Below are 12,259 nucleotides of genomic sequence, written 5' to 3'. Positions count from 1 at the left end.
CTTTCAGATGTAAGATAAATGAGTTCTGGGGATCTCATCTACAGCATGGATGGAGATTTGTGTGTCAACTAATTTGACTGTAATCATCCTCACACCATGTTTGTTACTAAATCCTCATGTTGCACACCATACAGATATTCAGTATTTGCCAATGAAATATTTTTAAATAAAGGAAAAAAAGACATAAATTATATATATATAATAAGGAAAGGTTAGGTGAGTGATGCGATGTGGTGACAATCCAGGCACTGTCAGTGAGAGGTGAGGGGTCAGAGACATCTTCCTGGAAGAGGTAACATTTGAATTAGTCTGTAAAGGAAAAGAGGATTTCAATACTGGAAAGAGGGTTGTTTGCACCCCAGGTAAGGGGAATGATGAGAGTGAAGGGGCTGAGCCGGGAAAGGGAGAAGAGCATTCTGGCTGAAGTGGAAGGGGTGGCAGTGAGAGTGGACTGGGGTGGCTCTGGGGTGGCATGGGGCCATGTAGCAAGTGAAGGAGGGAAAGGAGCTGGGGGTTATTGCAGACCGACGTGCACCAGGCCCTTTATCCAAAGGGTCTCAGCAACGTTATAAGACAGATATTTTAACCCCTATTTTATATATGAGGAAACTGAGTCTCAGAGGGGAGACATGACAGATTCACGACATGCAGCTGATAGTCAGAAGGCCTGACTCTCTAGACCTTTCCACTGAAGTCCTTGTTTCCTTCAAGACATGAATGGGAAGGGAACACAGGTAACACAGGCTACACTGGATGTGGCTTGTGAGCGCACGGGCACACACACACACACACACAATCATGGAGGACACACTCAAACTGCATGGAACAATTCTGGAATTTATCTCCCCATCTAATTAGGACAGTGGGGTAAGAGTCATTTAGAATTTGCCTTTCACGTTAGCCCAAGCTGTGCGATGCTTCATTCCTCTATTTAGAATTCAATCAAAGTATGGAAAGGGAAAGAAGAAATGTGATGCTTGAAACAAAATACCCCATCAAGCTGACCACTAAATGGCACTTAGACCCCAACTGTACACACAGCTGCTTTATGTAATGAAGGCTGTGGACCATGTTCCTGGATATAAAATAACAAACCACATATAAAGTTTTACGTTGCTGTGTAATTAGCACGGATCTGTGAGAGTGTGAGGCGGCCAGGGAGAGGGCGGGGGGGGGGGGGGGGGGAGGCTCGGGCTTGGTTTGAGCATGGTGAGCTGTGGAAGAAATATCAGGTCCAGAGACCAGGAAGACAGGGGTTTGAATCTCTGCTCCACCACTCTGTGCCTTTTGACCTTGGGCAAATTATTGAGACTCTGTAAACTTTTATATCTGTCCAAGGAGGTGATAGTACATGTCTTGCAGCAGTGGTTTTGCCCTCCTCCCAAACCCGAGGGATATTTGAGGACTTTGCATCTTTTGGGTGTCATAACTGGAATGTGACTGCTGCCATCTGGCATAGAGGCCAGGGTGCTGCTAAGAATCTCACGATTCACCTGACATCTTCTTCTGCAGTAATGGATTGTTCCGTCTCAAATGCCAATTCTGGCCAGATTGAGAAATCCTGCCTCACAGGATTGCTGTGTCATGATATATCATTTCTAATTCTTATTGGGCATTTACTGTATTACTTTATCACTTTATTTAGATATATTATCTCTGACCTGTTCATACAAAATCTGTGAGGGGGTTCCTCATTCTATAAATAAGAAAACTGAGACACTGGGAGAAAACCTGACCAAAGTCACACACTGAGTAAGGGTTTGAACCAAGGGTGTGGCTTCCTTGACAACTGCATGTTTCAGTGCCTAGTGCCTGGTGCCTGGTACATGGCAGTAACAGTGACCTTTGTAAAGATTCATTCATTTATGCATGCCACATGTGCATTGAGAGATTTGGTGCATGGTGCTAAGGACTTGGTGAATGATCTATAGGAAAGGTCCTTGCTCACACTTAGCTTACTTTCTAGTTGATGAAGAAAAATAATAAGCAGGTCATTAAATAAAAATATAGAGAGCGTAAGAGATAGAGAGTGTCTGGCAAACGATGAGGAATCCACCAAGAGAAGATCTGTGGGAAGGCCATTATCAGCAGAGAGAATAGCCTGGGCAAAGACCTTGTGTTAGTCAGCTTCTGTGATCAAAATCCCTGACAAGAAAACTTAGATGAAAAGTTTATTTTGGCTCTTGGTTTTGAAGGTTTAGTCCCTGGGGGCTACTCCATAGCTCTGGGCCTAAGACGAGGTAGAACATCATGGTGGAAGGATGTGGAGGAAGAGCCCTACTCCATTCATGGCCTCAGGAAGCGGGGGTGGGGGGGTGGGGGCGGTGGAGGGACTGCAGGGAAAATGAACCCTTCCATTGCATTCCTCCAAGTGACCCACCTCCTCCAGCCATGCTCCTCCTGCCTGCCATTATTACCCAGTTCATTCAAACAAGGATGGACTGATTAGGTTACAGCTCTCACCATCCAATCATTTCATCTCTAAACATTAAAGCCTTAGCACAGGAGCTTTGGGGTGACACCTTGTATTCAAATCATAACAAGGTAGGAAGGTACCTTAGTATGTTAAAAAAAAAAAAAAAACAACAGAAAAGTCTAAGGAAGTTGAATTTAGGTCATGAAGGAGAAAATTTTAAGAGCCAACAGGGAGTTGGAGTAAAGCAAGACTTTATAGATCAAGGTTAAGTTTTAATTCCAGCTTTACTGAGAAGCTATAGGAGGATTTTAAAGAAGTTAAACACGACCTGATTTAGAGTTTTAAAAGACCATTCAAACTTTGGTGTGGAGGATGATGAGGTGGCAAGAGAGAAATTCAAGGAACCCAATAAGGGCACTGTGCCATAGTCAGGTAGGAATAATGGGTTCTCAGTCCAAGTGGTTGTGGTGGAACTGGAAGAAGTGAGAAAATTTGGTTCATGAAGAGTTGGAGCCAATAGCTACCATTTTGTGATGGAGATGATGTGGAGGTGAGAGAAGAGAGGAATGAAGCACCGTGCAAAACGTTTGTCTTGAGTAACTGGCTCCATTAACTGAGATGGGTAAGGCTGAGGAAGGAACAGATTGGGCTGAGGATGTGGCTCAGCAGTAGAGCTTTGCCTAACATGTGCAAGGCCCTGGGTTCAATCCCTGGTACTGCCAAAAAAATAAAAATAAAAATTTTATTTAAAAAGGAAACAGAGTTTTGAGGAATGGATTGAGGTCATATGAACTGCCCACTAAGATCCACGTTAGGTGTCAAAGTAGCAGCTTATAAGAGGGAGCAGGCAGGGCTGGAAAGATGTATTTAAGATCCATTGCTCAGAGATTAAATGTAAAGCCAAGCGCCTGCTAGGGATTAGACAGATAGATGATAGATAGATAGACAGACAGACGTATAATAGAAAGAAAGAATTGAAGAAGGCCCAAGTCTAAATCCCAGGTACTCATTCATTTCAAGTTTGAGGAGAAGTATCTGCCAAAACAATCAGAAGTAGAAGAAAAACCAGGGGAGAGAGATAATGACCTCTAACACAGCAGAGCAGGGAAGCCACCCTTAGATGGGATCTCAGACGGGTTGACAGCACTGCTTAGGGATGGAAGCACAAGTGCAATGGATTGAAGACAAAGAGAGCGTTGAAGAAATGACGATGGTCACTGTGGGAAATCCTTTCTAGAAGATTTGTGATGAAGAGTTAAGAAATGGAGTGGCCTAAGAACATGGGTCAATGAAGAGACTTTTAAAAACACGAATCCTGAAGTGTGTTTGCAGGCTGATGTGATGGATCTAGCATGGAGTCAGGAACATTTGATCCCAGACAGAGGGAGGGTGTTTACTGGACAAGTCCTTGAGGAGTGTTAGAGAGAGAAAGATCCAGAGACAATGGAGGGCTACTCCTTGTTAGAGGTCATTTCATCTATTTTTACAGGAGAGAAGATAGCAAGTATGTGAGTGATATTAAGTAGTCAAGTGGGAAGATAAAGCAGCTACTTCCGCTTGCACACATAGAAAGATCTGAGCCCTGATCTGGACCACTGGTCCATCCCCAACCCTGATCCCAACACACTGATACAGACTGAGCTTTCATCCTGGCCGCAGACTGAGTTCAGCCCCATACACTGAAGATGTGACCACAAGCAGGTCACATCTGAAGGTCAAATTGTGTCCACTCACCTCTTTCTGTTGCTAAGGGAGACCCTGTAAAGAGTGTTCATGGCTCAACATAGCCGTCTCCACAGCAGGAGAAGAGCACTGAGGCTGAGCAGCACCCAGATGCTCCACCACTGAGCCCTGTTTTCAAGACAGTGTCAAGAAAGGGAGGTCCTAAGACTTGTCAGCAGATGGGTCCGTAAGAGTAAAACCATTTGTGGGGAGTGTCCGAATAGGAGAGAGCCAAGAATAAGAGGCTATTGAAATGGACCAGAAGTTGGGATTCATTAGGATGAAAGGCCCCAGCCAGGGCAGAAATGGACAAATCACTGCAACTGGCCATAAGGACAAGCAAGCACAGCTGAACGAGTGTGAGTGCGTTGGGTGGGGTAATCAGTGGTTCAGCTGAATCTAAGAGGACTGAGTGCTCTTCAGATTCTTTTCCTTTAATATGGACTGACCCTTGCAGAACCAATATTGTCTACACAAGCAGATTTATACATATATATGGTGATTAGGAGTTTATAACTGTAAAAAAAAAATACCTGCTGTGTAGGAAAAGCCTTTGCAACTCCCCCCACACCTCAAATTCCTCATTTTTAAAGTCAGAGCAGTAGAAGGGTGTGGCTCACAGGTTTGCTGTGGGGATCAAGTCAGATAATGTGAAAACACCCCATGTAGTACAAAGGGCCATGAATGTGGCTTTCATGATCATTATTAATAATATTAAGAAGATAAGCCACGCTTGGTGGCACATACCTGTAATCCCAGTGACTCAGGAGGTTGAGGCAGGAGAATCACGAGTTCAAAGCCAGCCTCAGCAATTTAGTGAGGCCCTAAGTAATTCAGTGAGACCCTGTCTCTAAATAAAATATAAAATAGGGCTGGGGATGTGGCTCAGTGGTCAAGTGTCCCTAAGTTGAATCCCTGGTACCCTCCCTGCCGAAAAAGAAAAAGAAGATGAAGAAGATGAAGATGCTCGAAAGTGTCTCCTACCCTAGGAAAAATACTTTCATGCTCTGAAGTTACAAAAGGGTGTGCCCATCTGCAGCATGGACTCCTTATGGGAAATATTGTAGAGGGTGTGTGCTGTGGCGGTACCCAGGGCCAATGCACTGAGCAGTTGGGCAAGATACACCTTGTCGGGGGTGCTCTGCAGAGGAGCTGCAGCAAAATCCATCTAGCACTCCCCTTGCCAAACTGTGTGCTCTGGCAAGGGACTGTAACCGCATCTGATTTCACTAGGCACCATATAGGCTAGCCGTGGTTCTGGTCCCACTGGAATGCTTTCTTATGTTTTTAGGTTTGTTTATCTGGCTTTTATTGACCAAATCCAATCCTGGGGAATTGGGTGGCTGTCTGGGTTCAGCTACTAGCTTTTCATGATGATGCTCCAATCTGTATCTGCAGCTTGGTGTCTCCTCTGCTTCCCCATCAACCTCATTGTGTCCAAATTCATACCTCAGGGTTTCCTTGGTTCGGAATTGGGACTGGATTCTGGACACTCATTTTATCTTCGAAACCCCTTTCCATCAGTCTTCTCAAGTAGTTGTCTAGACACTGCTTGAAATATTTAGTGACAAGAAGTTCAGTCACTAACTGAAGATAGCTAATTTTAAATTTTTAAATTTTTTTTAAGTTATAGGTGAACACAATATCTTTATTTTATTTTTATGTGGTGCTGAGGATCAAACCCAGTACCTCACGCATGCTAGGCGAGCGCTCTACCTCTGAGCCACAACCTCAGCCCCAGTTAATTCCACTTTTAAGCATAAATTAGTATTTAGATATGTCTTTATATTGAGCTTGTACCTGTCTACCTGTAGCTTACGGCCACCAGTCCCTGGTTCCTGATCTTGAGACCATGTGGAACAAATCCTCACTTTCTCTATGATAGCCATTCATAGATCCAGGCACAAGGACGAGCTTATTCTGGGTGTTACTGCTGGCTCTTCCTTTCCTTGCTGGAAAGGTTTTGCTTCTTTTCCTTTCCTTTTGAAATCCCTTATGTCTAGAAATGATACCAGCATTTTACGATTTTTTTCATTCATTGATAATGTCAATTCATTCACCCAACATCTACACGTCCAGAATCTAAGGCTAAGAGGAATGAAGAGAGTTGTTAAGAGTCTTCAGCTACTCAACTTGTCTTTTTTTTTTTTTTCAGGATTTGAACTTCAGTTGAATTTTTTTTTCTTTTTTTTTTTAATTGATTATTTAAAGCATTACATAGTTCATGATATATCATCTTTCATACATTTGACTCAAATTGTGTTTTGGACTCCCATTTTCACCCCAAATACAGATTGCAGAATCACATCTGTTACATATTCACATTTTTACATAATGCCATATTAGTGACTGTTGTATTCTGCTACCTTTCCTATCCCCTACTATCCCCCCTCCCCTCCCCTCCCCTCCCATCTTCCCTCTCTACCTCCCCTGCTGTTGTTCAATTCTCTCCCTCTTTTTCCTTCCCCCTTGCCCCTCATAACCTCTTATAATTTTATGTATCATTGAAGGTCTCCTACCATTTCCATGTGCTTTCCCTTCTCTCCCCGTTTCTCTCCCCCCATTCGTCTTTGTTTACTAACTAGATCCACCCTGTTCTCTGTGCCAGCATGGCCTCCACAGAGAAGCTCTGGCTTTGGAAACCAGGCACCTCTACAGTAGCAGAAGCTTTTGCTGTCTCCCCAACTTTTATCACAAAGTTTTGCAGTGTGCTAACACACCCACGTGTGTGAGAGTGTGTGCGTGTGTGTGCGTGTGTGTGTGTGTGTGCGTGTGTGTGTGCATATGTGTGTGTGTGTCTTTGTTTTGCCTCTGAGCTTTTTCCTTATCAGTCTGGAGTGCTTAGCCCTCCCATCTGTCTTCCTCTCTCAAATCAGCAGCTGACATTCTCATCTATTTAATGTCAGATTTTTCTCCCCAGTAGATCCCTTTTCCAGTAGGGTTTCCAGTAATGCTGCAGCTGAAATAATCACTTCTGGCTACACCATAAAGCATTAGCCCAGGGGCTGGGGATGTGGCTCAAGCGGTAGCGCGCTCGCCTGGCATGCGTGCGGCCCGGGTTCGATCCTCAGCACCACATACCAACAAAGATGTTGTGTCCGCCGAAAACTAAAAAATAAATATTAAAAAATTCTCTCTCTCTCTCTCCTCTCTCACTCTCTCTTAAAAAAAAAAAAAAAGAAGTGAGGTCTAATCTCTTCTGCTGTATTTGTTGTTTAAAAAAAAAAAAGCATTAGCCCAGGGCTACAGAAACAGAAATCCTCAAGAGATCAAATTCAAAAAATTGTCACAAATATACAGGGGAATGTGTGCTTAGACAAGCTCATGGGGGTGAAGACCATTTCAGGGTTTTCCATTCTGTACTGTGCATAGCTCCTGTTCATAACAGTTGCGGCCACTCACTGCTGACTGACAGATAGTATTTTGAGGCACTTATTATTCAATAGGCATTGAGCAATGTATGGATTTCCAGTCATTCACACCTCACTAGGCTTTGGTCTTGCTAGTTATTGTACTTGCAGCCATCCTAGTGAGGATGAAGTGGTATCTCACTGTGATTTACACTTCTTTTGTGATAAATGATGTTGAACATCTTTTGGGTGTGTGTGTATAGTGGGGGTTTTTTTGTTGTTGTTTTTGGGTTTTTTTTTTTTTTTTTGGTTGTTGGGGATAGAACTCAGGGATGTTTTACCACTGAACCACATCCCCAGCCCTTATATTTTTTATTTTGAGACAGGGTCTCATTTAGTTGCTAAGGGCCTTGCTAAACTGCTAAGGCTGGCCTGGAACTTGTGATCCTCCTGCTTCAGCCTCCTGAGCCACTGGGATTACAGCCATGTGCCTCCACACACAGCCCATCTTCATCTTTTTGCAAATGGATATCTATTGTTCCAATACCATCTGTTGAAAGATATTCTTTCTATATAGAATTACCGTGGCACCTCTATCAGAGATCACTTGGTCATTTATATGTGGGTGTACCTTTGAAATTTATGTATGGGTATATTTTCAAAAATATGTTCTGCCCCACTGATATGCATATCTATATTTAAGGCAATACCACATCGTCTTTATTACTATAGCTTTATACTTAGTCATGAGTTTAGGTAGTGTAAGTCTTCTAATTTTGTTTTTCGTTTTCAAATACATTTGGCTATCAAATCATTTGCATTTTCATACAAATTTTGGAATCAATTTATTAATTCCTGCAAAAAATGTCTCCTGGGATTTTGATTGAAATTTCAAGGAATCTCTAGATCAATCAGGGAAGAATTTATGTCTTGATAATACTAGAATAACACTTGATAACACTTGAATCCATAAACACAATTCACTCCTAAGGTTTTCTTTAACTTCTTTCAGCAATACTTTCATATACACATCTGCAGATCTTTTGTAAAGATTTTCCTGAAGTATTTCATATTTTGTGATGTTCTTGCAGATAGCATTTCAAGTTTATGATTGTTCCTTGAAAGTATATATGAATCTTGTATATTGTTCTTGTTTCCTGCAGCCTTTCATTTTCTACATCTACTGAGATGATCAGAGGAATCCGTGATGGCCTTCCCATTCTCCTTTTAGTTAATAGTAATTTAGTCTTTTTCTTTCTTCTCTTCCTAATAGAGTGGTCCAAGGTTTATTATTTTTATGGATCTTCTTAAATAACTAGCTTCAGATTTCATCAATGTTCTCTGTTTTTCTATTTTATTTTATGATTGTTTTTCTTCTTAGGTTTTAGTTTTCCCTCCTCGTCGTCCTCCTCCTCGTTCTCCTTCTCCTTCTTCTTTCTTTCTTCCTTTCATTTCCTTATTTATTTATTTTTTATTTTTTATTTAACAGTGCTAGGGATTTAACCCAGGGTCTCACACATGCTAAGTATGTGCTGTACCACTGAGCTACATACCCTATCCCTGTTCTTACTCCTTAATATATAATTCAGTTCATTGATTTTAAACTTTTTGTTTTTTATAATATAAACATTTAATTCTATATGTTTTATCTTCACTTCACAATTTTGGATATATTTTCATTTCCATTCATTTAAAATATTTCTGTGATTTGTTCTTTGAATCATATTTATAACTGTTATTTAGTTTCTAAATTATTGGCTATTGTTGAGATACCTTTCTGTTATTGATTTCTAATTCAATTCTCTTGTAGTCAGAGAACATACTTTGTATGATTTCAATCCTTTTAAATTTATTTAAAATTATGGCACAGAATCGGATTATTCTTTTTTCACCTTTATTCTTTTAATCTATGTAATATCCTCATTTGCATATGATATTCAGTAAGAAATCAAGTTTTACCCTTTGGCTTATAATGAGCTAGATTTCCTCAATCTGTCAATATTAAATTTTTTTATATTTATTTTTTTTAGTTTTCGGTGGACACAACATTTTTATTTTAATTTTTTTATGTGGTGCTGAAGATAGAACCCAGTGCCCTGCGCATGACAGGCAAGTGCGCTACTGCTTGAGCCACATCCCCAATCCCAATACTAAATTGATTTGTCACATTACTTTCACTGTATTTTAAGTCCTTTTATATATGTATCTGTGAGGGCTCTAGCAGAAAACAGAATACAAGCCCAAATGGACTACCCAAGGAAAGCTTGATAAAGAATTACCAGGTTAAGAACACAAACAAGGGGAGGGGCACTCAGCAGCAACAGGGGGTGCTCTGAAGCACCCATCTATCAGGCATGAATGAGCAAGGGTCTTGAAAGAGAAGCTATCAAAACTAAGAGAAAGCTGGAGATGGCGTTTTGGTCTTCAGAATGGGTAGCAGCTGGGCCCCACCTGCAGCCTGGCAGGAAGAGAGGTAGAGAATAACTACCCTCTTTCTTCATTTCCCTCCAATTTCCTTCCAGTGTCTCTTGGTGGCAAACTCAACAGAGCTTTAAAGTGCAAGTGAGTATGGTTAATGCAATGCAGGAGGCTGGCCTCTGGTGGCAAGGCAGAGCAGACCAGGGTAGAGAAGGGATCTGGAGGAGCAGAGAGTACCCATGTGCACCTCTGCTCTGCGATAGAAGTGTCTGTCTGTTCTTGTGTCAGTGCTACCATGTACTTATTCTGTGGTCTTGCAGCATGTCAATATCGGAAGGTTGAGTTCTCCCCTTTTCTTCTAAAGTTTAAAGTTTTTAGATTAACTCCATTTATATTTCTCCATGTGCATTTTAAAGTGTATTGAGTTCTTCAAAACTCAACTGGAACTTTTATTGGCCTTATAGTAAATATTTATATTGATTTTGGAGAAGGAATATATTTTTTAAATTAAGTCAACCCATTTGTGAGCAAGGATGTCTCTCTATTTATTCACATTTTCTTCTGTATTTCCTATTAGGGTCATACTCTTCTACATAGAAGTCCCTTCTATGCTTGGTTAAATTAATCTCTAGATTCTTCCTGTGTTGTGGCTACTAGGAATGGTGCAAATATTTAGCAATTACCTTCTATGTGTGCACCCTGCGATGGGTGATATGGGTTTTGTCGTGAATGTGACGTGGTCCCTGGTCTCACAGAATTGACCCCACAGAAACAGACATCACCCTTGTAAAGAGACAAATCCATGACCACACATTGGGATGAGTGTTCTGAATCAAAGGTCTAGGTTTCCTCCCTGGCCCTCTGCCTTCCCTGTGTCATTCCTTAGTGCTCTATGTTATGGCTCTTACAAAGATCCCAGCCAGATGTCATGAGACAGCATTTCCAGCCCCAGTTCTGATTCATCAGGCCAGTTTGTTCATCTTTAGAAGGAAGGGTTGGACTGGACCCTGTAGTCCAACTTTTATGGCTCTTCAGCACCATCCATCTTCTTTCTCTCTCTCCCTCCCTTCCTTTGTTCCTTCTCTCTCTCTCTCTCTCTCTCTCTCTTCCTTCTTTTTCTCCCTTTATCTCTCCTTTCCTTCTTCTATAATTGAGTGTGAAGGAAAGAACAGTATAACCAGAGAGAGGGAACAGAACAGAACGGCTGGGTCTAGTTTTAAGTGCTGTTGGGATGCTCAGGCCAAAATGCCCACGGTAGAACATGCAGCTGCGAATCTTAAAAGAAGAATCCAAGCTGGAGATGTACAGCTGTGAGACTGATGTGAATGAGTGCACTAAGGACAGTGTTTATAAAACAAAAGAGGAGAATTAAGCATAAAATCTGGGAAACTGAGCCATTTAAAGTGAAGTAGGAGAAGGGAACACCTCTTTCATAAGAAACCTGCCCCAGGTATAGTGTGGCATAAGGCAAAAGGCTTTTAATCTCCTATGCAGTCATTTTGGAAGAAGTTTAATTAATGACTCGCAATCTTTTAGAATTCTTTGTTCATCAGTCTTCCTTTGGGGGGTGGGGGACTGGCTAATTGATGATCTATGATTTCAAAACCGTGGCATGGATATTTGATGCTTTTACTAATAAATTCTTAAAGGAAGACACCAATTTTCTCCTGGTTGCCTCTAAAATAGACACAATGATAAAAACTTTGGTGAGAGTGAATCTAGATTCTGGGAAAGCAAATTTCTACAGAATTAGAAAACCATAGTGTTATTCTTTATGATAATACCAAGGGTTAAATTCCTGTCTTGGCCTTTATTCTCCATTCAGTAACTTAATTGTAAACTAATGTTCATTCCATTTTCACATATCTTTCTCTTCCTTCTGTTCCAATTCCTCTGGGTTCCCCACACCCAGCAGTTGGGAGATCAGAAAGATACCATCTGCTGATCAGTAAACAGATATGTATTCCATTCTGAGTTGATTGGATCAGGGTGTCTCTTGATGTCCTTTTCTGAATGTTCATACATTCCACCACATGCTCACTTATCTAAGGTCACACCCGGAGCCTCTGTGGCTGGGATGAATCACATCTGAGCTGACCATCCTTCCTGGAATCCATGGGCTGCAACATATGTGAGTTTAGCCAAAGTGGACACCTGCCACCTCCTTAGAACAGGGTTGGCTTCAGATGATCATATCTTTACGGTCTACATGGGGCCCCCAATTGGTGAGATCACATATGGAACTTCTATTGGGCACCTCCTGCATATTTAGCACTAGGGTGAAGGGGGTTTATAGTAGAATAAAATGTCAAAAGAGAATAAAATGTCCAGCTCCTCAGAAGGAAAGAAGAGA

Source organism: Spermophilus citellus (genome assembly GCF_964194105.1).
Source record: "Spermophilus citellus genome assembly, chromosome: 9".
In the NCBI taxonomy this organism is placed as follows: Eukaryota; Metazoa; Chordata; class Mammalia; order Rodentia; family Sciuridae; genus Spermophilus; species Spermophilus citellus.
The sequence above is the reverse complement of the archived record's forward strand: the minus strand, read 5'-3'. Positions refer to the sequence as shown.